Source organism: Amblyomma maculatum, chromosome 1 (assembly GCF_055883805.1).
Source record: "Amblyomma maculatum isolate TAMU_Amacu chromosome 1, ASM5588380v1, whole genome shotgun sequence".
NCBI classification, from domain to species: domain Eukaryota; kingdom Metazoa; phylum Arthropoda; class Arachnida; order Ixodida; family Ixodidae; genus Amblyomma; species Amblyomma maculatum.
The window spans coordinates 251,617,663-251,645,395 of record NC_139344.1 but is presented as its reverse complement, the minus strand read 5'-3'; the positions used below and the strand labels follow the sequence as shown (position 1 = coordinate 251,645,395).

The 27,733-nt window shown below is 46.3% G+C and overlaps 1 protein-coding gene across 5 annotated transcripts in view; it reads left to right on the top strand.

The window, feature by feature from the left end:
- LOC146206224 (aurora kinase-like) overlaps positions 1–27,733 on the top strand; it is an 880,154-nt gene that overhangs the window by 748,044 nt on the left and 104,377 nt on the right. Inside the window, exons 3-4 of one of the 5 annotated variants that reach the window (XR_014704404.1) lie at positions 4,061–4,114; positions 8,030–8,115. The exons of the other annotated variants lie outside the window; for them this stretch is intronic. The gene's annotated coding sequence lies outside the window, so the exon portion shown is untranslated. The remainder of the gene's footprint in view (positions 1–4,060; positions 4,115–8,029; positions 8,116–27,733) is intronic. 5 annotated transcript variants of the gene reach the window in all.

The following is a 27,733-nucleotide window of genomic DNA, read 5'->3' as shown; positions in this document are numbered from 1 at the left end:
TAATCTAATGTGCTTGTCAACAAACTTCCCATCAGATTTGAAGTACATGTAGATCTTACAAGACAGATACTCCCTGGAGGCAGCATAAAGCAATGCATTTTGGACATCATGACTCAGTTGGTGTGTGCAAGGAAAACATCTTGAATCAAAAGGGTCTTCTTGAAAAATGTAAGACACAACTGGTGCTAGCTACATGTTCCAACATAAAATGACAAGCATTATACAGTAGCAATATAATCACATAGACACTTGTATGGTTAATGTAGGCTGCTTAGTAATAGTTTGTAAAAATAAGGTACCAAAATGTGTTGCTTGCTTTGCATGGAAGAGTACTAAAGCTAATAAGGGTATGATTTGTCATTATTATTCACAGCCCTCCTGGAAAAGAGGCAATATTTTTTTTTATTTAAAAGCCTATAGCAGCGACAGACCTTGGGGAATCAACATTTGTTGAAATAACAATGTTTCAGCACTGACTGATGAGGAAGTGATCCTGAGCTTGAACTGCCACCAACATACTTTCCTGACACAACAAAGGCTTGAGGCTCTATAGTTCCTCCGAAGAACCCCTGTTCTCATCTTAACAGCATTTTTCATATACTGATGTGGAAGGCCAACATGGATATATGCCAAATAGTGCAACCAGTCTTTTTATGTTTAGCCATTATACATAGGTCAGCACAGTCACTCATGAGTCGACTCACTTGTGCTCTCTCAAGCTCGCATTCATATATCATCACCTGATTCGTGAGTGAGTCTATACTCACATCCAGATCGTGATCTGAGTTGCAAGTCTGGACTCACACCCAGATCATAATCTGATCCGTGTCACAGATAAGACAAGCTCAGATCAAGATCTGATTTTTTTCATGACAACAGCGCATATCTTTTTCTTCATTTGCGGGCAGTGGAGACGAGGAAGATAAATGGCCAATGTGAAAAGATGCTTAAAAGTTCAGCAGCTTAATACAATACAATACAATAATAAGTTTATTTCCAGGTTCAACTGGAAGGTTTCCCGGATAAAAGCTGCCTTCGCAGCTTGACAGTGTCCAGGAAACCCTTACAAGCAGCAGCAGACGAGTGGTGAAGGAAATCTCCAAATCTGTCATATATACAGTAGTCACATTCAAATAACAAAACACACACGGAAATTCACAATAAGCTTTAAAGTAAATGGCACAAAGAGAAAAACAGTTGAAATGCGCAGTTTTTAAGGGAAAAATGTAAAGTGGGCAAACATTCAGCAATCTACAAACAGAAGCATAAAATCACATTTCAACAAAATATTTGCGCAGCTCGGCTTTTGTGTATCCTATTGTACTTTGATAAGTGTTTAAAACATGGGGCAGGTTGTAAGACAGCATTTGTAATTTATAATCAGTGCGAAAACGTGGTACATTCCATGCATTAGTACTTCTTGTGTGCATGTTAGCACGATGCGTCTCCAAAGATGCTAAGGAAGAATAATATTCGGCAACGGATGCCTTCGAAAAATACATGATTTGTAGTAACCTATAATTATACAATTGATCAACACGGATAATACTATGAGCTTGGAATGCATATTTGGCAATGATGTCTCTGGGTGCAGCTTGGCAATGATGTCTCTGGGTGACCAAAAAAGAGAATGCTGTGCAACTTCTTTCTGATGTACTGATGCAACTTCTTTCAATTCTTGCAACTTCTGATGCAACTTCTTTCTGATTTGTGCATTCTGCAGACAATGAATGTTGACACTGTTGTACAACATAAGACGAGGGAAGGCCTAGGGAAACTTTTTCTGGCTTTTTGTTTGCGGTTGTGACAACTTGAAATATTAAGCTCTTATTATGCTTCATACGAAAGTTGTAATCATGCTTTGAACCCAAAAGGGGTCAAACAAATCATTTGAAGTGCAAAAAATGCTGATTTTTGCTAAAAATGAATTGTCATGATTGATAGCACTGAAGCTAAAGGTCTGCTCAGCTCAGAGAAACCACGTATATCCCTTGTCAAAATGAGTGAGTGAACCCAAATGACACATGAGCCGAGATGAAGGAGTTTAGATGAGTCGTGAGGTGAAATGAGTGAAAGTCGTGAATCAGTGAGTCCAAGTGAGTGGTCAGTCAAAATGAGAGTTTGTTGAGCTCGATTCATAGTGAGACCACAGGTTGACCAAACTTTTGTGAGTGGGCACTCACTATTTGGGTAAGTAAAATTCAGTGTAGCTTCAGCTTCATAAGAAAGCTTCAGCAACGTTTTCACTAACAGAATATCAGTTGGCTGGCACAGAAGCAATGACGAAAATAAACATGATGGCCTGGATATTGCATGCTGTGTGCCAACCTCAACAGCATACTGGAAATGTATAACAGAAATGTGTGACTCACATATTTACCATGCACAAGAAATTCGAACAAATTGAAACGCACAAAGCTGATGCGGACCACGTACAAAGATTGTCAAGAATTCTGAGTGCGGCAACCATCATTGTTGTTTGCATACTGTGTTGCGACAACTTTTGCGCCCTGCTCTGGCATCTCAGAATGCAAAACAACTTGCTCAAAAGCTTCTCATTGTTATATCGCACTGACCTCTGCCCAGTGTGATAAACTAGCAGAAACGTCAAAGAAAAAGCTACTACTAAACACATTTAATATTTTACACTGTCACTAGAAAAAAAACACAAAAGAACACTATGAAACTGTGATTACAACTTATCTTAATAATGACAAATTGAATTGCTTCGCAGTAAGGGCTATCTGTCGATGCTACCATGGAAGCCCATTTATGCAACTGGAACAAAATATTTCACTTAACTCTAAGCGCAATAATAAAGGAGTAATTACTCATCGACATCAACCCAAGCATCCATACGGCTGCCAAGGAAACTTGGTAGCGAGAATGCTGTGTAGCTTCCCTTTGTAGCCTTATGAGCGTGCTTGGGTGGATGTCAATGAGTAATTTCGCCCTTATTGAAAATCTAATTCACCTTGGGGTATTCCCCTAAAATATTCGAACATCTCTAAGCACTTTATGACTCGCAGTTTATAACTGAGATATGTTTGAACTTGAGAAAATGAGAGAAAAATTGCTTTCAATTCCACTGATCAATGCATTAGGTTTCAAAGGCAATATCCTTCTCATTAGACTTCCGCCTTGAAGTGTTGCGCACACATTGACGAGGCGGAATTCTGCGTGAGCTCGTCAGCTTGCGATGCGATACACAGTCTGAAGTGCAGTTCCATATAATGATGATGGAGCTGTAGGAGCCCACAATAGTCTAAAGCTCTTATAATGATCCAAACGTTTATGCTCAGTTATGCGGGCATGCCAGTTTGCTAGACTTCACTGGTGTTAAAACGCAACAGTCACGTACAGTGCCGGCATAGTCATGGCTGTGCAAGAAAGCCGTCATATCTCTGTGAAAAATAGCAAGTACCGCCAGTTGGAAATTTCCATCTGGAACCTGTTGATTTTCCAACTGGAATTGATGGTGCTTTTGGATACTTAACCCATTGCAGCTAATGGTTTGGTTTGTGAGGTTTAACGTCCCAGAGCAGCTCAGGCTATGAGAGATGCTGCAGCTAGTGGGTGAAAATAATTGTGTGCAATGAGTGAGTATAGTAGGGCATACTAATAAGGTTCAGTTGAATGTAATCCCACTGCATGCATTGGGATCCAATGGGTCACATCCACTACATACAATGGGTCCAATGGGGCAAAACAAAAACAGCAAATTTATGTGTTTACTAGGCATGTGGAAACTGATAATTACATTACAATCTTGAAGGAAATCAAGAATGATAGATAAGCATACATCTCACACAAGAAATACAACATACAGTCAGACATCAAGAACATATAACATAACATTGTATACAGCCAACAAGCTTCTGCTCCAGCTTCTATATACCGGCCATTCATGATATTTGTGATGGAGCCAGTAACTCTTGCCAGTAGAGTGATTTCGTTGAATTTTGCCCACGTTGATAGTGTAGCTGGTGAATATGATTTTGTATGTTAAGCTGCCAATAACTGTTATTATGAATAGAATACTATTTCTGCTTTTTTTTAGAATGGCTACATAGATACACTGAGTGCTGCTGGGGAGACCCACTGGATGCAATGGGTAAGACCAACTGGATTCCTCTTGTTGGTAAAGATCAGTCCAACTGAGTATCTACTGGAAATATGAGCAATGCAGCCTAGACACTATAGATGCAAATGGCATATCCAAATGGAGCCAGATACATTGAGTCGGAAAAGTATGCTAACATTACAAATTTGCTTGACCCAGAACATGTAAGATATTTTTTTTAAAGCAGTGAACACAAACAAAAAATCACACATTCTCTATCTTTACAGGCAACAGAAGCACTGTTCATTCAAACAATTATAAAAACAAAACACACTGCATTGGCATGTTGCATTATCTAATTTTTTTTTTTTTTTTTTTCATTATCAAACCACTTTTCACACAAAACTATTTTGGCACAAAGTGCTTGAGCCAAAAGGGCTTACAAATAGTCCTTTTGGGCCTCTGTGGGCGGTTTGGACGTGGACTTGGCTTGGGCTGCAGGCCGTTCCCTGAAGAAGGAGCTGGGTGGTCACCTCGTTGCATGAAGGAGGTGTGGCGAGTGTTTATGTTCTGGCTGTCACCACACTGGACACTGGCACTGGGTGAAGACTCTATAACCACAGACTGAAGGAGATGATGCACATTCTGCGGATACACGCAAAGGAGATCCAGGACACATGTGCTGTCGAAGAACTATGGTTGTTGTTCAAGATGGAGACTGGAGTTGTAGATGGCACTGGAAGGCTCGAGTGCACAGGAGCTTGTGTATGGTCCCTGGTATCATACAAAAGCGGCATCAAAAACAAGTCAAACTCTTCCGGTTCTTGAAAGCTGGATTGTTGGCTCTTGGCGAGCTTTGTCGCATTTCACGCCATTACATCTTGTGAGCAGAAAGACGAAGGTCCTTGTTGTGCAATGATTTGTTGTGGTTGTCAGAAGGCTCTGTCAGTTTTGAAATAGATCATTGGTTTGTGAACTCGCACATGATCTGCCACTTGCAATGTTGGAGGCTTTAAAGCACGCCTCTTGTCTGTACATTCCTTGATGTAGGTTTGCTTCTGTGTCACTCTCTCTCTGAGCTTCTGAATAACTTCTAATGGATTGCAATGAAACAAAGGCGCTACGGAAGACAATCCAATGATGTTTAGTCAAGTTCTATGCGACCAACCATGGAGTAGTACTGACGGAGCTACGACTCTAGTAGCATGTGGAGTTGAACTGGATACCCAAGTACTCATGCACAGCAGTTTTAAGTGGACGCTTGTCCATATATGTCATTTGGATAAAGGATTTGAAGGTGTTGTTGAAACGTTCGACTTGACGGGGTAGTACCTGGATGAATGACTCAGTTTGATACCTCTGGTGCTTAATGTACTGAATTTTTTGAACATGGATTGTGGACCTTGGTTTGAAATAACCTCAGAATAACCCTTGTGGGCCAAAACTTGAAGAAGGAAACAGTAATGACTGTGGTTGTGATTTGTGAGGTGAACTTTACCTTAGGCAACATGGAATAGTAGTCCACTGCATGGTGTGATGGCATACCGACAGTTGACAGGGGCTTTCTTGAAAGGAACAATTATGTCTATGGCCACTTTTTGCCATGCTCACTCATTGATACGGAACTGGTTGCAAAGAAGCTACGCAAGACTTCATGGTCTTTTATGCCTCTATGCAGGCCGGACAGTTCTTTATAGCATTTTCATTTTGCCTGTCCATCGCAGGCTACCAAAACTTCTTCCCCGAAACGTGCCTTAGTGCGGACAATTCCTTGATATGATTCATGAGCTGTAGCAATCAGCAGATCAGTCAATGAAATGGGGACTACAATCCGGTCAGCTCGATACAATAGACCGTCAATGATAGAGAGTTCATCTCTTAAACGGAAAAAAAGACTGAAGTTCCCTAGGCAACTTATTGGCTGTCGGCCAATTGGAAAGGACATACTGTTGCATTTTCTGAAGACAAGCATCTTTTGTGAAGGCCGTCTTAAACTCCTGACCTGTGATACAAGCTGGCTTAATGTTAGCGATTATCTCTTTTCTGTCATCTGACACTAGCAACTAGCACTGGCAGTCGAGTAAGTGCATATGCCACCATGGTTGTTAGATACCTTGTGGTACCAAGCATCCACGTTATAGCACAATAATATAGTACAGTAGAAATATTTCCAACTGGACAAAACTCTCATTCCATTTTTACAGGACAAGATGGTACAATAGATATCTATTTTACATCTTGTCCTGTAAAAATGGAATGAGAATTCTGGCCAAATGGAACTTATCATTTTGGAATGGAAATATTTCCACTGTACTACCCAGTTGGAATGCGACTTACCCTCTCAAATGTGTTCTAATTGGAATGTGAGTTCCAACTAGAACCCACTAAGTAACATTGGTACCATTTGAGATTACAATGGGTTCCAATGCTTTCTTTCTTTTTACTCGGTCGCGGTCGCAAGTGACGACATCATGAAGGGAGGCGAAGGATGGCGGCCGCTAACTGACGTGGCACAGCAGTGGCAGAGAAGCACCATGCTTGCCCAAACTTTCCCAGCATTTTCTCTCCCTTTTTCACGCCACCCTACAGCCAGTTTCTCTGCGGCGTACTTGAAGGTGCGCCGCAATGGAAGAAATATGTTTTCTTAAAGCACACGGCACACCCAAGCAGGTTAAAATGCAGGAATCAGCTTCGCCACAAGCGCACTAGTCCATCCCCGCGGTACCTTTCCAACACTGTTCAGTGTAGTTCAGTGCAGAACACAATGCCAGTGTGCGTATTACGTTGCGCGCGCAGTGCACCGTGGAAAAGGCCCGCTCAATGTACTTACACTTAGGGGGAAGGTCGGAGCGCATATGACCGCAGCCCTTTAGCTGCGAAGCCGTGTCGCCGAAACCTGACGAGAATGGGCTGCACCAGGCCCGTGTGCGCGCGGAAAGAGCGGCCTGCCGTTCTGTTTCCGCGTGCACGCTGCTCGCCTTCTCGATTCTCGCTGGTCATCGCTGGCAGGGATTCGTTAAGTGCGGCGGTCACGCGCTTCAAGTCACCCTTCAAGTGTGAAACAAACTGTTCGTTGCGAACAGTACATGAGGATTGACGAAACAACACAACAGCCTGCGTATCAACACGTCGTCTGCTATAGTGGGTAATAAATGGTACTACCTGAAAACGTTCCGAGATTTGAAAAAACCCAGGAACTACACCACCTTTCAGCAGATTTTTTCGGTGAAGCCAGAAAAGCTGCACGGGAGCGATATTGACGCGAAACAAAAGCCACACTGAACATTTAGAAGCGATCACGAGATAGTACACCGGTCAGTGGTACCTGCAAAATTGGCGAAATCAGAAAACGCACCTTTTGAACCGCTTGATTAGAATACTCTTCTGGACCACTGAGATGATCGCCAGTTGAATAGACCGTACTTCGTTGATAAAATGCGTTAAAAAGTCAGCTTGTAGCAACTTCTTTATAATTTGTTTACACTGATACCTGCAGGGACAAAAGTGAACTATGCTCCATCACTGGCTGCTTCTGTGGGTTTCTTTTTTAGGGTAATATGTCCAATGAGGTTTTAGCTGTGCGTAAAAATTTTAATCATGCAAGAAATTAACACAACAAGCGTTAATTATTGTTATTAGGTATGCAGTGGTTATCAGACTTTCCTGTTTTAGCATGTTGCCAGACAAACATGCAATTAAATAATTATTTACTTTCTTGTATCTGTATGGATTGCATATAAAAAACATCGATAACTATAAACTGCGTGCAATTATTTTACAGCCAGTCATTAACTTCTAAAAAAAAGTGTGAAATTTCAGTGTTGCCTGTAAAGCAAGCCAACCAAATGAACATTGTAGCCAGATTTTTATGTCTGTTATTTTGTAAATAGTGTAAATAGTACTTATATCAATATATAAGTTTATTGGGTTCATTTTTAACCTACCACTTTTTTTATGTTGCCGCAGGTTGTGTGAGCTACTTCGTCGATGCTGTCCTTCATTATTGCCTGCTGTGTAAATTTCAGCGCGAAACTTGAACATGTTTGTCCACGGTATACGGTTATTTATTACATATCAAAAGTGAAGGAAAATCTGTTTGTCAGCCCCGGTATCTGCTGATATCTGAAGCACTTGAACTGGGGTGGCAGATATAAAGGGACAGTGAGGAAGCGGTGGAGGAAATCAAGGGGTGAGCGACAGGGAGGAAGGAGAGCGTATCCAGCAATTTGTGCAGCCGCGCTTTATGGATATGTAGCACTGGTACTTGAGAAATATTTCTCATTTGTACGCCTTAGTCACCCAGGTGCAAAGTAAAACTAGAACCTGCAGTTTCGTTTCCTACTTTCAGCGTCGTTGTCGCATGAACTTTGTTTTACATTGTCCGCATCCTAGAAGGTATTTTGCCTCCCATTGGTACCAGCTGAGATTCCAATTGGTTCCAATTTTTTCTTTGTTTACTGTGGTCGCAAGAGACGACATCGCGAAGTATGGCGGCCGCATATTGCCGTGGCACAGCATCTTATTGAAGGCCTCCTTTGATTGGCATTCAGCGCTGCGTCCTCGAATTCCATCCGCGTGTTCTGAGGTTCATTGTGGAATCTACTTCGAATTTAGGCCTGGCCAAGAAAGCCGATGCCATTTCGGTTTCTGAAGCGAATAAAATTATTTTTTTTTTTAAAGTACACCACGAAATGCGACACTTTTTTTTTTATTTTTAGTACAAAACCGAAAACTAAATGCTTTGGATCCCCTCAGGAAATTCGGTGGATTAGAACTGCCACTACTGCGACAAAATTTAACTGCATGTTCTACTGCCATGCACTTTTCTTTTTCTCGGTCGTTCTGAAAAATAACCACAGAGTAGCCCTTATTGACTTTTCCTTGCGTGATACTGCGAATCAAAGAATGTGCAGATCGTATAACGGACCCTGGAAACGTCGACCATTTGAGATTCTGTGCACTGACATCGCACAGAAAAGGATGCCACTTCGTTCGGCCTCCATCGACACGCAGCCGCCGGCGGTCGGATTCAAACCCGGGTACTACGGCACAGCAGTCGGGCGTCGAACCACTGCGCCAACTCGTAGGGCCGGGTTTCTTGATTTCCAGCTGAGAAGGCGTGGTTGCGCTTAGAACAAGATTCGTGTTGCATTGACTTATGTCCGCCCCTCTGCATGGCGTGGTACTTAAAAAAGCGCATCCAGTTCACACTGGACTCCAGATAACCACCATAGCGTTCGCCAGACAATCCGGCGTCGCCGTTGTGAGCGAAAAATCCCAACATTGCGCTGCCAGGCAGTAGCTGGCAGCTGTCATGGCCACTGTTAGGTTCTGGTTCCGGTGGCTCTGGTTCGCGTACCACTGCCAGCAGTTATTACGTGCGGCGCGCGGCCCCTCGGTAGCGTTGGCCTGGCGGCTCCGTGGATGGCGGGCGGCATGAACGGTCCCAGCAAAGACGAGGCGTCTACTAACGAAACAACCTTTACTACAACATCGTGAAAGAACGGGCAGAGAAGCTGACCCGGAGAGATTACAGACACTCTCACACAGCTGGTGCCTAGCGCCGTCCCAACGGCGCGTCAAAGTAGTCTCTAACTCAGCGGAGTCGGCCGCTGCTTTTTATAGTTTTTCCAGTTCACAGGGAAAGGGTAAACCCTCACAGGAAATGGAGCGCCCAACGTGTCTGGGCAAGATGGGATGACTCAATCGCAAGTGGTCCGAACGCATCTCCTCCACCTCCTGCAGACGGGCGAGGGCGGCGCACTCTCCCACGAGCTCCAGGCTTGGCCGGCGTTTGCACACACACGCACGCACACACATTTGGCGCGTGGCAGGATCACGTCGAGTCTTGCCCGCGGGAGGAAGCGTTGCGCGGCCGATGAACGGCGTCGAAATGGCCTATCCGCTCGCGGTTCTGCCTGTTGCTATGCGGTGGCCGCGTCAGCTGTCCCACTTGTCGGTGGGGAAACGTAACAGACTGCCCCGCCGGGGAAGGGAGATCCCGAAGGGCAGGGGACTGCATCCGCTGTCCGGAGGGATCGGGATGTTGCTGCTAGCCGGGGTCGTCCGACTCAGCTTCTCTTGAGCTCAAACAGCCTGAAGAAGTCCTTGGCAAGTCCGGGTTTCCAAGGAACTCTGCAACTTGTCTTCAGGAGAGATTTCCGACAACCCACAACGTCACAACCACGCTAAAAGCTCAACCGTTCAGCCAGCAAGCACGGCACAAACTTCACTAAGTTATGCCAGACTGTTTCCCTCTTATGCCCCCATATATACTAAAGGGCAGCTCAGCAGCACTTGGAACGCGTCCACAAATTTGAAAATTGCGCTTTCAAAAACACCATTCTCAAACAAAAATAATACAATGCAATCTGTTCAAAATCCTATGTCAGGAAGAAGAACACCAACAAGTGAATATACAGGCTTCTTCTTACGTTATGGACTCCGACTTAAGCCATCGGCGTTACCATTGAGATCACCCCTTTCACTAAAGCTTCGGCTGTCCGTTTCACGGAACAACCTTACCTTCCTGTTTCTGCGCAAAGAAACATACGAGCACGACTCACTCGCTCTTCTAAATAACCTATCCTTCTCCTTACGCTTGGCGCACCAGTCACGCATTTTCCGGGCACGGGCGCATTTGTGCCTTTGTGATAGTCGCTTTCTTCTTCGCGATAGCTTACACTTTCTCCATTCTTTCTCGCGCCTGCTTTTCCGCCTTTTTCTACGGCAGCACTGGAACACAGGCTTTCTGCTTTCTTTTTGCAATCGTTGGAGTTTGCTCTCCTTACGATGGCAGCATTCTTTCTCGCGCCTGCCCTTTCGCGTTTTTCGGTGGCAGCACTTGAATACTCTAGTCCTACTTTCTTTCGGCGCGAGCTCTAGCAAGCTAGCGGTAACCGGAGCTAGTAGGACACAGGTGTCGTCGAAGCGCTCAAAGTGCGGCGCCGCGTCTGATTCGCGGCCAGCGCATGACTCACTGCCAGTCAAGTTCGAACAACAACCGCTCATGCCAGCCCTCAAGCTAGGCATTTCCTCTGGCGGCTCGCCACTCACGTTACACGGGTCCTCCGATGAGCCGCATTGCTCAGCACTAACCGGCGCACGATCAAGCTCCTTCGACATCTGGGGCGCTTCAGATTGTGTGAAGGCCATGTATGCCACGTCCGCGTTCGCACTGGGATTGTTTTCGCGAATACAACCTAGCGTGGTATTGGAGCACGAACGATTCTGACTCTGCTCTGGTCGTTCGCTGTCGCCTTCGCAAGACTCGCTCTCCACAGCGGACGCGCACTCCTCGTCGGTCTGCCCTGGCTGATTACAACTCGCGGGCCGCGCAGTTTCTCTGATCGGCACTTCGTTTTTCTGTGTGCCCTGCTACGACACAGCTGATTTCGGAAACCGCAATTTTCTCATTTCCAAGCTGGCTTCCTTCTCCGCCACGCTCTACACAAGCTTCTGCTTTTAACTCGAGAGGCGGTTCAGTTACTACCAGTTCCCCACACTCATTTGATGGAACTGTATCTCCTACAGCTACTTGGGTCGGCGTGCAGTTCACCTCGCTTAACGGCGTCACTTCGGACTTATCGCCGATTAAGCCTGTGCTAATCGTCTCAGCTAGTGGCTCGACCAAGGTAACACGATGCTCTTCTGTTCGAGGATCGGTCGGCTCACTACTGCGGTCACATTGCTCGGCCGCTTCCCCAAGCTGTATCTCACACTCCGGTGCAAGTTCGATTTGCTCCGGAACTTCCGCACTGTCTAGCCATTCCTTTACAGCGGCTTTCAGCTGATAGGCCAAATCAAAGTATGCCGTGTTACAATGTTTCTCGCTCTCATATCTTTTCCGAAGATCCTGAGGCGTTATCCGATATCGTATCAGCAATGACTCTTTTAGTGCATCATAATTTTTCAAGCGGTCGCCAACCAATCGCTTGATTTCTTCCGACGCTTCAGCGGAGAAAAGAGCTACCAACATCCGCGCCCAACTATCTCGCTCGAAACGTTTACTTCTGCAGACATTCTCGAAGTCTGCCAAATACTCGGCCACATCCTCGGCAATGAGGAACGGTGGCAGACCATCTCGCGGTATTGAACCGTTACACTGAATGACATTGCAAGCTTTAATCCTTTCCACGCTCCTTCTATGTGCTGAAATCTCCAGCTGCATCAGTTTCCTTACGCGGGCGTCCTCTTTCTCGTAACGCTCCCTACGTTCACGTTCACGCTCCTCTTTCTCTAGCCTTTCCTTACGGTCTTCAATGACCTCAAGGCATTCCAAAAGCTCGTCATCTTCAGCTTCCAACGCAAGAATAGCCTTTAACACTTCTGGTTTTCTGAGTTTGTCTGACAAATCCAGACCCAACTCCTTCGCAAGCTCCAGCAATTTCGGTTTGCGCAACGACTTCAAATCCAAATCCATGGCTGTTCCCAGTGCTGCCTTCTCTACTGCCCACTATTGCCTTGCTGCAATTAACCCAGCAACAACGACAACACAATTACCAGCTCTGTTCTCTACTTAACAAAAGCCTGGCAAAACTCAGTAGAAGAAAGTCCCGCACTCACCAAACCTCGCAGCCAAGAATCCAACGCAGTCGTTCCGCTGCAGGCAACCAGTCATCACACAGGGCTCGTTGCACTGCTCCCGCCTTTCCGCTGAACTGCTTTGAATCACGGGTCACGCCTGTGACATCTCCGCTCTTCCCACCAGATGTTGCACCTCGGTCAGGCCTGGCTCGTTTCACCGACCACGGTCACTGCTTAGTCGTCCTCCTTCCTCCGCTGTTCACCAGTTGTTGGACGACGGTATCGCCTGGCTCGTCCCTCCGACCACGGTTACGGCTTGGTCGTCGTCGTCCCACCGCTGTTCACCAATTGTTAGGTTTTGGGGTCGCGAGTGCCTGAGTAGCGTACCGCTGCCAGCAGTTATTACGTGCGGCGCGCGGCCCCTCGGTAGCGTTGGCCTGGCGGCTCCGTGGATGGCGGACGGCATGAACGGTCCCAGCAAAGACGAGGCGTCTACTAACGAAACAACCTTTACTACAACATCGTGAAAGAACGGGCAGAGATGCTGACCCGGAGAGATTACAGACACTCTCACACAGCTGGTGCCTAGCGCCGTCCCAACGGTGCGTCAAAGTAGTCTCTAACTCAGCGGAGTCGGCCGCTGCTTTTTATAGTTTTTCCAGTTCACAGGGAAAGGGTAAACCCTCACAGGAAATGGAGCGCCCTACGTGTCTGGGCAAGATGGGATGACTCAATCGCAAGTGGTCCGAACTAAAGCCCCTCAAGGGGCTTTAGTCCGAACGCATCTCCTCCACCTCCTGCAGACGGGCGAGGACGGCGCACTCTCCCACAAGCTCCAGGCTTGGCCGGCGTTTGCACACACACGCACGCACACACATTTGGCGCGTGGCAGGATCACGTCGAGTCTTGCCCGCGGGAGGAAGCGTTGCGCGGCCGATGAACGGCGTCGAAATGGCCGATCCGCTCGCGGTTCTGCCTGTTGCTATGCGGTGGCCGCGTCAGCTGTCCCACTTGTCGGTGGGGAAACGTAACACCACGCACTCTCTGGACGCGTAGGTTTACCTGGAGTATACCTGGAGTTACGAGCGGCAGGAGCTGCCAACTCGGGCCTCTCGTTTCACATGGGAGAGTGACATCAGAATCACTCTGCCAGGACTGTTACATCCACATTACCCATAGGCCGCGCAAGCTCGTTCATAGCGCTTGTTTTAAGTGAGGCTTTATACGGGGGCTGGTAGCCTACGGTCATAACCTCATCTAAGTGTCCCCCATAACTTTTCTCACTGCAAGACGTTGCGTCGGACGCTGCGTTTCCACTGATCTGCCTGCGCTTTTCAATGTGCTCTTTGTTTCGGATTTGGGCGTATAAATGTTACTCCTTTTTTCCTCGTTCTGTTTAACCGAAGGAAAAAACAGCGCTAAATATTAGACAGAACACACAGAAAGACGAACGGGACAGGCGCTGACTCCAACTGAGTTTATTGAAAGACACATGTGTACAAATATATAGCCCGAAGACGGTGAACGCCTGCGCATGTCCTGAAAGGTGAAAAAAAAAAAAAAAAAAAAACGTTTTGAGGTAAAACTTGTCATAACCTCGCATCTTTCAACAATCTATGCTCATTTTCATGCAGAGATATAGAAGTGGTGCTGACACACCTGCCCCCCCCCCCCCCCCCCTCTCCTTGATAAAAAAGGCTTCTGCGAGCTCGCGAGCTAATCTGTTTTTGCTTCTGGTAGGAATTTTAATCTCTCCAAATCGTGTTTCACATCTCTTTTTGTCTTCATCAAAGCAGGAGTGCCAATGAGTGGGTAGGTTCCAATGTCATCTAGATGCTTCCCTCCCTCCCCTTTCTATCATCTGGGGGTGATCGGTTCCAAAAACGAAACCAGAAAATGAATATTTGTCAGTTATGGTGGTTGGCGACCACACATGGTTGCCAATGGTGGCTACTTTGCGCCAAATTTAAGGTTTGCTGCCTGGCTACTTTGAACTTCTACTTTTTAGCATTTACTACAGTTATTCATTTTATAATATAAGGTGCAGTAGGAAGCAAACGTAACAACGATACAATATTTCCAAACGTAGCTCACTTGCTTTGCTGTCGTGCTTGCCAATCCGCGCGCGTATCCTCCAAGGCAATCAATATTTTGCACGTCAACTGGGGAGGGTAACGTGACAACAAGGGTGACAAAACTACGTCACGTCTGTTGGCTTTGCCATCTCAGCAGGCTTTTCTTTTTAATTTAAAGATTGGCAATGCGTAGCCGTTACGTTGGTTCTACGTCACCGTTGTTGTCACGTGATCCTCCTCAGTTTACGTGCAAAAATTGAGTCTCACCCTTCGCGCAGGCGGAGATGTACAGCCTGTTTGACACTTATTAGAGGGAAACTGCGAGCGCATGGCTTCCGGGCTTTCAGAACCGATGCCGTCGTTAGCAGGCGAAAATGGATGACACCAAACCCACGTGCGGAAAGAGCTGCCAACCATGACATTTATGCGTGCCTCTGTGCAGTGCATTTGCGGTAACGCGCTCTCAATCCCTCCAAGTGTGAAACAGTTTCAGCCTGTGCGCATCACGACGTGCACGTGCGGGCCAGTCGGGCGCGGCTGCTGCTGGGCCCCGTTGGAAAGAATCGAACATCTAAAGTACAGGTGCCCACATAATTAATTCGGACAGCTGTACAAGCAGCCGCGCGCGTCGGAACACGACAGCGAGAGTATAGCCACAGTATGCGCATGCCTGCATCCCAAATGAGCGAGCCACGCTTCCTAGTGCACCTAGGCAAGCGCTGAACGCTATCAATCGGCAAACATTCGGACCGTCCAAGAATTGCGCAGAGAGTTGAGGATTCAACTCTCACATCAACGCTGCTCCGGAATAGCGGAGGCTACGTGATTTGCATAGTCACCGTTAGGCGCATAGATCAGCATTCGTAGCGCGCAGCGATGCTCAATTTTTCTGTGTGCGACCTCCGCTTTCTGTCTAATTATCGCTCCGGGAGCCCCTTTTCATTTATCAATGCGAAAGCATTACTTCGCCATGTTCACTGATTTCTGTCTGCAGACCGAGTCAACAAAATCGCGTCCGCAGCCATTGTGTGTATTTGAAAGGAGGTAGAGGTTAATGAGTGGTGACAATCGATAGAGGGTAACGTAATGTTGTTGGCGAAAAAATAATTTGGTCGATGAGTTAATTAGGTCATTATTTACAGGCAAAATAGTACAAGTTGTCTCCAGCAGTTGTGAGTAATTGAGAACTGGTAGAGGGGAATGAGTGGTGTCAATCGATAGAAAGGGATGTAGTGTGTCCGAAAAAATAATTAGGTAATTAATTGGAGGCAAAATGTAAAAGTAAAGGCGAAAATAGTCTCATTAGTCAATGGCCTGGCGCCACATTTGAATGTATAAAATACTGTAATAGTTAATTAAAGCAGTCAATTAAGGTGACATCGAGGATGTCACCTCACGCAACCTGAAATCAAGCCAAAAAAAAAAAAGGCATAATAAGGGATTGGCGCGCATTTTGTAGGTACCAAAGAATAAAGTATTTAATTAGGGCAGTTAATTTGGCTGACATCAAGGATGTGTCGTCACGCAACCGGAGGTAGAGCCGAAAAAGGGCATAGGAAGGGATGAGCGCGCAATTTGAAAGTACCAAAGACTAAAATGGATTTTTAACAAGAGGTGAATTAATGTGACGTAGAGGATGCGACGTCGCGCAATCGGAAGTAGACCGAAAAAGGGCATTGGAAGGGATTGGCGAGCAATTTTACCAAGGACTAAAATGGGTAAACAAGAAGTGAATTAAGCAACTAGAAGCAACCAGAAGCAACTAACAGCAGCATGCGTGCTTTCGCATTACTCCAATGCAGATTCTGCAGTGCTCTTTTTTTCTTTCGCTGTTCATTCGCGACTTTCTTTTTTTTTTTTCCGTGAATGCAAAAAAATAAAATGACGGGACCTTTCGTCAGCAGGAGTTAACAGAAGTGCGATGAAACAGTTCGTAGAAATAAATGAAGCCGCGCGTATGTCTCACTGCCATGTTCTTGCACATGAAACTCTGTGCATTCGGCCCCAAATAAAGGTTATGCTGGATCTAGGCCAAGTTCTCACAATATTAGTTCCGTTAGTTTTGCTGGTCACTCGATTTGTATTCTCACTCGAGCGTCCAGATTTATTGGCGCAGATCAATCGTTTATTTAGGGCACACTACGTTCGAACATAAATAAAAAAGGATGCGAGTAGCAAGGAAGTAAACAATGAGAGGAACGCAGCGCAGTTATGTGACAGAAAACGATGTTGAAGTTGCTATCCTTGCCACGAAGAAAATTATACTATAGAAATCTTAACAGCGAGTTTCCTCAAACTTGGCGACATGTGTTTCGTCAGTAAACCGTAAATGCGCCCTCCACACGGACGGCAACTTCGTTGCGGTGGTGTAGAGAGTCATACAAAGCTTCTAGAAATCCCTCCGTACTTTGCCAATAACGTTGCCTCCCATAACTCGTCTGTGCTGACTGCCCACCAGACTCATGTTGGACAAACTTTGTTTTATGGCGCCCCGCACAATTTCAATGATTTTGAAGTCCGCTACTCGTATCTTCTTGGATTCTTTTTTATTTGGGATTCCACGCGCCGCGACCTAAAAAAGAAATATTATTGATCGGCGGTAATATATGTGGACGCACGATTGAAGGCAAGTCTATAAAAATATTCGGTATCGAGAGTCGAGAGAAGCGACTAGTAAAACTAACTGACCAATATACAGATAATTGTCAACTTTGGCATATCTATGGCCTTCAGAATATCACGTTAATATGGGACCGAGCGCACGGATTGTGGTGAGCAAGAATTTGTCGGCGAAAAACAGGTTGCATTATTTATTTTTGCATGCGAACCGTTTCAACGCCGCTTCGTTAGTCCCGCTATAGCGGTACACGTCACAATCTGCTGAATGTTTTTGCATTCTCAGGCAAGGAAAAGAAAAACTCAGAGCAACTGAGAAAGAAATACACGAAAAGACGCCGTTTGTGGAGTGAAGGCAGACTGCGCAACCCGCGCACATTGAAGTGACGCCTGGCTTTTTTTACCAGGCGCGGATAACGGCACCAAATTCGCCGCAAGCCGCACGCGTTAAGCGATATGACGTGTCTGAGGGCGTAGTATGGGTTTAACTATTTCTACTATCCATCATCGGTCATTACTTGTGTAAAATCAAATTTCTAAATTGAGTAATATTCTTCACAAAAAAATAACACGTAAAACGAGGCAGCCGCTAAAACTATAAACTAACCAGCGCGTGAACGTCGATGTTCCAGTCATGGTATCCATTGTCATCGCTGTCAATTACCGAATTTTGACGTTAAAAAACAGCATATTCAAACTCGCTGCTGATCAAAGTGTCGATAAATTAAACTATACTAGGCAAAGTAATGAGATTTGCAACGTTTTGGGGCTGGCCATTCCGGTTTTCGACTTAGACTAGACGCTCCCGCGCCTTCGGAACGCGGTAAGAAAAAAATAAGCGCTTGATAGAAAACAAGTTAGGACTGGCTTGGCTGGTTTATGGGGTTTAACATCCCAAAGCGACTCAGGCTATGCGAGATGTCATAGTTAAGGGCTCCGGATATATTCCGCACCACCTGAACCACAGGTTCTTTAACGTGCAGAACTGACGTCGAACAGCACACGGGCGTCTTGCTTTTCGCCTCCATCGAAAAGCGCCCGCTGCATCCGGGAGCACAGTTGCTGATAGGGCTGGACAAGATACTTCGAAAAAGTATTTCGATACCGACACTCGATACCCAAAAAAATTGTATTTGCGATGCCGATATAACATGCACGTCGGACGAACTCTGTATTTTTTTCTCTCGGGTTCGTCGGTTTTGAAAGTCCCGACATATGTTATCAGACGGGTCCGGCGATGTACTTCGATCCACTATATGCTGGTTATAAGAGTGAAAAACCAAGTTTATACACGATAGCAACAGTGCAGGTCAAGCGGTGGCTATCTTTATCCACTGTTTTTCTCATTCCTATCTTAGTGTCCTGATGGGGCGGGTACCAATTAAGGCGCCAGCCTTATTTGGTAGCCGCGCTCCAGACGACAAGTTAGTTGAAGTCACGATCTGGCTATCGGTTCAGGTATCTGTCTGATACGGCACACGTACCTAGAAGCTGGTATAAGGTCAGCTATGCGAAGGAGGAAGCTTCATGAGGAAGATACTGTGAGAATATCCTGTGGTATCCTCTGCCACCACACAGCAGTCGATTTGGTCGCCAAAAAGTCGGCTGTGATATACAGCCAGTTAGGCTGAACTTTGGAGAGTTCATATGGATGCCGCTACGATGTTTGCCGCGGGAGTAGGTGGCGAGAACGTGCGGTCACGACCGCTCGTGTTGCCTGCAGGATCCAGAACACACCGTCTCTTGCAGGACGTCTCGGTGTCGCCTCCGTCATCTTGAGTTTCCCCCATCGAGGATGTATTTATCTCCTGGCCACCCGCGCCCTTCTGACGCGTGATGGGTTGGTGGTCGGTCAGGCAAATAACATTTCGACATCCTTGATATCGCTTGTGAAAGTCCCTGACAATAATAGTCTATATACATGCGTGTCATCTTTGATGTACGTAAAGTGTAGAATTAAGTGTTCTTTTTTTCTTCTTTTTTTTTTTTTGCCGTGTAATTCGAGCCTTCTCTTTTTCGTCGTTAGCCCTGCCGTCTCTATGGCGTCGACGGCACTGGATTTCCTTGGTTTTAGAGTTCATCGCGTACCTATAGAGCGATGGAACAGTTCGTAGAAATAAATGAAGCCGCGCGTATATAAATTTCACTGCCGCGTATTGCCGTTCCCCGAAAACTGCAGCAACGGAATTGCCGGCGGCGTCACTCAAAAGTAAAACACAACCTTACGTTTTGTTCGAGCCTGAAGCGCAGTACGAAAACTGAATTGCAATATCTTTTTGGATTAAAATTACTTTCGGTAAAGAGCGTAATACATCGGTGGCGTCCGTATAGCGCCATCTTTGCGACATTGAATAAGTTAACTTGAAAAATCGGCGCAGCGTAAATCCGCCAAAAACAGTTTATATAATGTTAAAAGGCGATTGTTGATGAGAGCTGTCTCTGAACGTAACGTAAAGGTAACATACACTCACTAAAGACAGGAATAGATTACGGTGAAGGTAATGGTATAGTGCACGGTGGTATAGTGTAAGCGTTGTCACACCGTCACATCCTGGCTGCGTTCGCGGCTGGTGTTGCTGCTGTTAAAAAAAAAAACAAAAAAACATGGTATTATGCAACCTAAAGGGGAACATAACCCAGGAAATATGATCGTAATTTATTTGAATGTTGTGAAATAAAAAATAAAAAATTGGTCCTACAGAAATCGAACACATGTCTTACTTCTGGGTCTACTTCTGAGGGGTGTAGCAGAGCTGATTTAGCATTAGTGGAGGTCCTTCCCATGTGAGAGGGTAGGGCAAAAAATCTTCTTACTCTCAAGAGATTTGGAACATTGTAAACACATTACAAGCCGCACGAAGTGGCTCAGAAGCAGACCCCATGGGCTCTACACTTTTGACAGAGACTATACGTTGTGTGAATCCATTGCGCCGCAGAAGCGACGGGTAGTGCCATAGAGCAAATACACAAACTCTAGAGGGAAAGCTAGAGCAGGGAAACGCGCTTCTATAGTGCCTAGAATATACTTGCTAGTGTGCCATGTGGAGGGGTCTCCCAATGGGAGGAGATGGCCGCGCCGGCGATGCCTTCCAACTTTGGCCGCCAGGGGCGCTGCTCATCATAAAGATCATCATCATCATCATCATCGTGTAGGGTGCCTCGATGTACCGCGCCTGGTATCGAGGCACCTTATAAAGGTGCCGTCATGGGTACCGTCGACCATATCTATAAACGTTGCCGTCGACGACGGTCGGCCGCCGGCGCGCCCTTGATTTTCCGCAGTTGCGCTGGCCGTGCCTTCAGGGGTTTGAAGCGCTTTGGACGCGCCTGTTCTTTTGTTTTAGTCGTTCTGTTCCTTGCAATATTGTGACGGAATTAAATTTGCAACAACTAATGATGCTAAAAATAAAGCATCAGGGTAGGGTAAATAATATTTCGTGCCGCTCTGTCGGAGTAGCTCAGCTCGAATCAAGACAAGGTTTCTATGTTCGGTGTGCCACCGGACCCTGCGCAGCTTGCGTAGTGGAAGCGGCTGATTAAAAGAAAGGACCGCAAGTTGACTCCAACGTGTCTGCGAAAAAGATTTTGAGGAGAGTTACATCGAGAGAACGTTCAAGTGACGATGAACGGCATCGTCAACGAGCTCGTTAGAGGTAGACTAAGCCTTAAGCCTGAAGCCATGCTAACGGTATTCGACCATTATCCGAACCATCTTCTGCCTAAGAAGACATCGGAAAGGAAGACGAGGAGCCTCTGTGGCTAACCGGCCGCTAAACGACAAAAGTGCAGTGCCGGTAATGCCGGCTGGTGCAGAAGACAGCCATGGACCGTCAAGGATGTTTGACAATGCTTTCGAGGAGCCGGCAGCAGCAGAAGAGTCTAGCGAGAACTCATGCCCACAGCAGCAGACGTGCAGATTTGAACCTCAGCATCCGTTTGACTCAATTTCCATCCCTGCAACTTAATTGGACCAAATTAACCGAATTCGCACCTGCTGGCTCTGTATCCTACGCGCGTTATCGAGCATGAAAAAAAAAAAAAGAACTTTGCTGGTAACTTTTAGAAGCTTGATGCCTGAATGCAGTTCTGAGGGTGCTATAGTGTACATTCTCGAAAAAAAAAAAAAACGCGCGTAGATTACAACAGCCAAAGCTAAAGAGCTAATAGGCAGACTGCACTGGAGGGTCTTTGTTCCGGATGTGGCCTGAAACCTGATTCAGGAAAACACACATCATTCATGGGAATGTATTTTGCAGAAAAGTGTCGCTTGACCGTCCACTCTGAAGGGGATAGCTTAATGCAAATACCAGCGGAGGCTTACACAGAACAAGATGCGCAGGAAAAGGAAGCAATCATGCAACCAGACTGCAGCAACATTTCTCGCGCTCTGAGAAGAGCAAAGAGAAAACTGGCTGGAGGTCAGAAGCAAGTGGCTCTATTGAAGGCGCAAAATGAGGCGCTGAGTGAGTCTGCGGTTGAAGCTTTTTTTTTTTTTTTTTTTTTTTAAATCCCGCGCGTGACCTCTGCTGAAACCGAAGCCGAAAGTGGTGAAGAAAGTAAAATCAGTTATAAATTATTTAGCGGTGCTAGGTGAAAAACCACGCGGATAGGAATATCTTGCGCATCATATGAGCAAGAAAAAAAATACCACCAAAAATTGGTCTCTATACTGTTTTAAAATTGCGGTGTCATGTGTGGCCTTTGTTCAAACCCTTCAGCAGTGCATTTCTACGTTTTTACTTGTATATTGCTGCTGCGCCTTTTTTCTCAAATTTTACTGTACTGTAGACTTTGTAAAAAAAAAAAAGAATCAATGATGCAGTCACCACGTTTGTTTCTTGCTTTTCCTTCTGTTACAAGAGGAAGCACACCGCATAATCATTTATATATGAAGCAACAAGTGACTTACTAAAAAAACACATGAATGCAGAGTACAGCCGCCTTGATTTTTAACAATATAGCGCGAGCATCGACCAAACTGTTGGTGAGCGCCTTATAACGGCGATAACCGTGCAACAGGGAGAGAGTTCGCGAATGCGCACGAATGTGCAGCGTCGTCTGCTACGCTATTCCGATCACCAAGACACACACCCTTCCATAATATCTGCTCGCAAAAAAAAAAAAAGAAAAAAAAAATGCGGCGGGCAGTAGCGAACAAGTGCTTTGTTAGTGCCTCGTTTATCGTGTTTGCACCTCACTAAGGGCAGCATAGTATCAGAAAGTTCTCATTACAAGCAATGCTTTCCACGCCGCTGGTATATTTGCTTTCTTTTACATTTTTCTTACCTTAACTCTGCTTCGTCAGCGCGGCCTTTCGTAATAGGAAATAATAAAAAAACAAAAAAAGAGGGAAATCGACATTTCATGCGCACTTGCTCTACGGCCCTTCGGCTTTTCGCGAACAGATATTGTGGCAGGGCGTGTGTCCTCTTATCTGAACAGCGTAGCAGAAACTGCTCTCTTCGCGCGCGTGCGCGAACTCTAGCTGTGTTCCACGCTATCGCCGTTATAAGGCGCTGACCAGCAGTTTGGTCAACGCTCGCGCTGTATTGTTAAAAATCAGTGCGGCTGTACGAACAAAAATTGAAGAGCCCGATTCAGACTGCTTGTGTTTATTTTCGCATGCGATCTAATTGAAAACATTCGCCTGCCATGTTACGAAAAAGCAATATTGCTCTGCTTTTCTGTAGCATATATGTGAAGCTATGAAACGTCAGCAACCTGATATACATCACCTTACTGAATTGCAGAAACGTGACGTAACCTATCCGATAGCATGAGCCCCTTATTGACTTGACTGCGGCATCGATATACCGTATATGGGCCATAAGAAAAGACCGAACAGTAAATAAAATTCAAAGTTGGATTAATGAACAGTGTAAATATATTAAGGGTATTTTTTGATACCAGCTGTGTCTTACGGGCAATAATTCGTCGTCGGTCCGTTTCGGGTTAGATCGCGATTGATAATAGTAATTGCCATAACGATTGGGCCAACCACCTGGGATATGCTCGAGCTGACTGAGCACTCACTCAGAAGGAAGATGCACACGATACCCTACATCCGCGATCGCGATGCGTGGATCGCAATCGACTGGCTCCAGATCAAATGAAATCGCCATTGAAATATTTCATAGCAGCAATATATTGAACCCGGCTCGGACTCGATCGTTTAATCAAAACAAAGTATTGCAACCAACGTGGCAGCTTTAAGTGATTGTTTCAAATTTCTTGTCTCGCTGGATATCAGGCAGTCAATATGCGTTCTGCTTAAGACCTTCTTCGGTTCAGCAGAATAAATAAAACAGTAAAATATAGCGGACTAAACCCGACAGTATTTGTTAAACGCTTCCTCGAGCGCTATTTCAGCGTATGATTTTAAGTACTAGGACAGTACGATTGTTTTTAGACAAAAAAGTGCGCTCAAACCGTCAAGAGACGTTTGGCAGTGAAAAGCGGAGCACCTAACCTAACCTAACCTAAACCTAAACCTAACCTAACCTAACCTAACCTAACCTAACCTAACCTAACCTAACCTAACCTAACCATAGATAGCGCTCTAGAAGATTGGGCAGTGTGACGACCGGCGCCGGAGAGCGGGCCGCTTTTGCGATAGAGAGAGAGAGAGAGATAAATAACATTTATTGCACCCGTCAAAAGGTTGGTGAGGATCCGAGGCGAAGCTCTGTCCCAAACATGTCCTCCCCCTCAGCCGTCGACTTGGATCCCTTGGATCTGAGCAGCGGCCAGAGCAAGACGGATGACTTCTCGTTGCCCTTTTTCGTCCTGCTTGAGACGTAGTGCCTCCCGGGACTCATCTGTTCTGTCAGGTTCTCCAAATCTAGGACACGTCCATATCATATGGATCATGTCCGCTATGCCATCGCAACTTTTGCACCTGGGGCTAAATATTTCCGGGTGCCACTTGCTGTTAAGCTGGGGGTTCGGGAATACTCCAGCCTGTAGCGTACGCCACATAACCTCCTCGCTTTTGGTGAGTTGCTTACACGCTTTTGGTAGTACTGATCTGCCTAATTTGTAATGATTTAGGATATCCTGGTATGTGTTAAGGTCATCGTCGAACTGTAGGGGCTCCTCATCGCGCAAGGGGTACGGGGTTGCGCATAAGTCGTCACTGGGATCCCGGAATGTAGCTAATCCTCGGGCCAGTACGTGCGCTTTCTCGTTCCCCCTCAACCCCTGGTGCGCCGGTGTCCAAATGAGCGCGACCTGCTCTGCCGGTGGTGGACCACTGGCCAACAATCTTGCTGCTATGGCCGAAATGCGGCCCGCGTCAAAGTTTCTAATCGCTGATTTCGAGTCTGTAACTATAATTTTGACCTGTTGTCGTGTTAGAGCTAGCGATAACAGGCACCGACTTCCGCGAGAGCGCGCGCGACCTGCAACAGGGGTGCCACGTTCGGCGCTCGGCGCGTAGCCGCTGCGGGGATAGCGAGGGTACAGTTGAGCGGCGGGGTTCTTTTTGGAGCTATTCTCCCACGCTACACCATTGGTGCGGTATTTAATAAAGAGGCTACTTATTCCAGGGGCTTAAACTGATCCCTGCAATTCCTTTACGTCTCTCTGAAGACGCCATGCACGCTTTGGCATTCCTTCGGAGCAGCGCGCGATGTTTGGATCGCTATTTGTTCGTAAAAGCTTCGTAAAGAGCCCTCACAAAGCACAATTAAGCTTTGATTCTCACGTATACTGTTTTCCTGGGGGTGTTAATACCGCTCCTTAAGGGAAGAACGAATACAAAAACACCTCGCTTCGCTGGAAACGATGCGTACAAATATCCCATCTGATCGTCAGAATTACAACAACATACAAGAACTTATAGAGGCACATCGGTACACACAGTACCTTCGGTTGGCTGGCACGCAAACAGGACGACATATACTGGATACTCTCGGCATTCGCATACCCGCACATGCTGAAGAGTTAAACCCTCTCCCTCAGGCCGTGCATTCAGCGCTTATCCTCAAACCTCTTCCTAAGAACGTCCACCCAGAACACCATCAATCTCGCCGCGTCGCACGAGCCAAAGCTCTCCATAAACACTATGGGACTGCAGAGGATGTCCGCTGGGTGGACGCCGCATGTGGTTCAGACCGTTCGGTAGCTGTGGCCTACAATCCAGCAGCCCCCCCACTCACTCACTTCATAGACCCTCCCTGTAACTCGGAAGAAGCAGAGGAAGTGGCTATAGCCATAGCAATCGCCCAAACAGATGCGGCTTACATACTTAGCGACTCCAAAACAGCCATACTTAACTTTGCCCGCGGACGCGTCCATCCTCCCGCGTGGCAAATATTGAGAATGTGCACCCTGAATTCTGACAGGCGTATTGAGCTTATATGGGTGCCGGCTCACCCTGGCAGTCCCGGAAATGAGGCCGCTGATAACATAGCCCGAGGACTTATTAGCTGGGCAAATGGCGACCCATGCCGGGATTTCTCGAGGGAGCGGGCACATACATTTTCTGAGCTCACACAGCAAGCACGCCTTGCCCGTCGACTCTACCCCCCTCCCCACCCCCAGCTGTCTCACTCCCAACAAATCCTCTGGAGGCGTCTTCAAACCCGAACGCTTCTCACCCCTCAACGCCTATCCTACTACCGACCCGTTTCCCCTGAGTGCACTCTCTGTGGAGAGTTGCACGCCACCTTGGACCACATTCTTTTCGGCTGCCCTGCCGATCCTCCCCCGCAGGGACAGCCCGCCATCGGATCACGGGAGGAATGGGAGGCCCTCCTTACGTCGCAGGACCTGGACATACAACTTCGCTGTGTGGACCGGGGTGCCAGTGCCATGGCCCTACGTGACCTGGACACATGCGCGTAATGTGAGGGCCGTGCGGTGGCCCTAGGCCCTTGAAGGGTCCAAACTCGCTCGTTTAATAAAGTTTTTTCCTCCTCCTCCTCCTCCTGGCGGCGAAAAACGGGTTGCTTCATTTATGTCTGCACGCGAACTGTTTCAACACCGCTTCGTTAGTCCTGCTTTAGCGGTACGCGTCACAATCTTCTGAATGTTTTTGCATTCTCAGGCAAGGAAAAGAAAAACTCAGAGCAACTGAGAAAGAAATACACGGAAAGAAGCCGTTCGGAGGGTGAAGGCAGACTGCGCAACCCGCGTACATTGAAGTGACGCCTGGCTTTTTTTTACCGGGCACGGCTCCAGATAACGGCACCAAATTCGCCGCAAGCCGCACGCGTTAAACAATATGACGTGTTTGACGCGTCGCAGTGTCGGTTTAACTGTTTCTACTATCCATCACTGATCATTAGCTATGGTATCCATTGTCGTCGCTGTCGAAACCGAATTCTGACTTTAAAAGACAGCATGTTCAAACTCGCTGCTGATCGAAGTGTCGATAAAGTACACTATACTAGGCAAAGTAACGAGAGTTGCAACATTTTGGGGCTGGCCATTCTGGTTTTCGACTTAGACTAGACGATCCCGCGCCTCCGGAACGCGGTAAGAAAAAATAAATAAAATAAGCTCTTGATAGAAAAGAAGTTAGGACTGGTTTGGCTGGTTTATGGGGTTTAGCATCCCAAAGCGACTCGGGCTATGCGAGATGTCATAGTTAAGGGCTCCGGATATATTCCGCACCACCTGAACCACAGGTTCTTTAACGTGCAGAACTAACGTCGAACGGCACACGGGCGTCTTGCTTTTCGCCTCCATCGAAAAGCGCCCGCTGCATCCGGGATTCGATCGCGCATAATTGGGCACAGTTGTTGACAGGGCTGGGAAAGATACTTCGAAAAAGTATCTTCGATACTGATACTCGATACCGAGAAAAATTGTATTTCCGATGCCGATACAACATACAGGATCGAAATCGAGTTTCGATACAGATACTCGGTACTAGTATCGTCAATACTTCGATGCATCATTGAAATCCTAACATAACAAAGGTGGTAATACGATTAGCGGCATTTGAAAATTTTACCGTGCTTTCTCGAATCTTTAGAGCATTGCTTAACGAATACGCCAGCACGGAGTTACTGTTTGAACAGCTGTCCTCGTCATAATTTCACATTGAATTGAAGTCATGGTTACAGTTAAGCTCTTGCTTCCACAATCAGCCTAGCAAAATTTTGCTTTCAACTACTGCTCTGGATGCGAACCGACCTCTGAGCACTTTGCTATACACACAAATACAAAGATGAAGCCTGCGTGCGTTTGGAGAACTCAGCAGTTATACTGGCATTAGTGCGCTAGCAAACTTTTGAAGCTCTACATATTGCTAAAAGCTAGAAGGAAAACAAAAAAAAAAAAAATAAAATGGCTCAACGTTATTTAGTCCGGAAAGAGCGCGATGTGGGCGTGCTAAAAGCGACGCAAATGAGAAAAGCCTCTCTACATACGCACAAAACAAGGTGTCAATGAATTCGCATATTTCAAAAATTGAAGTTTGTGTTTTTTTTTTTTTTTTGAAGAC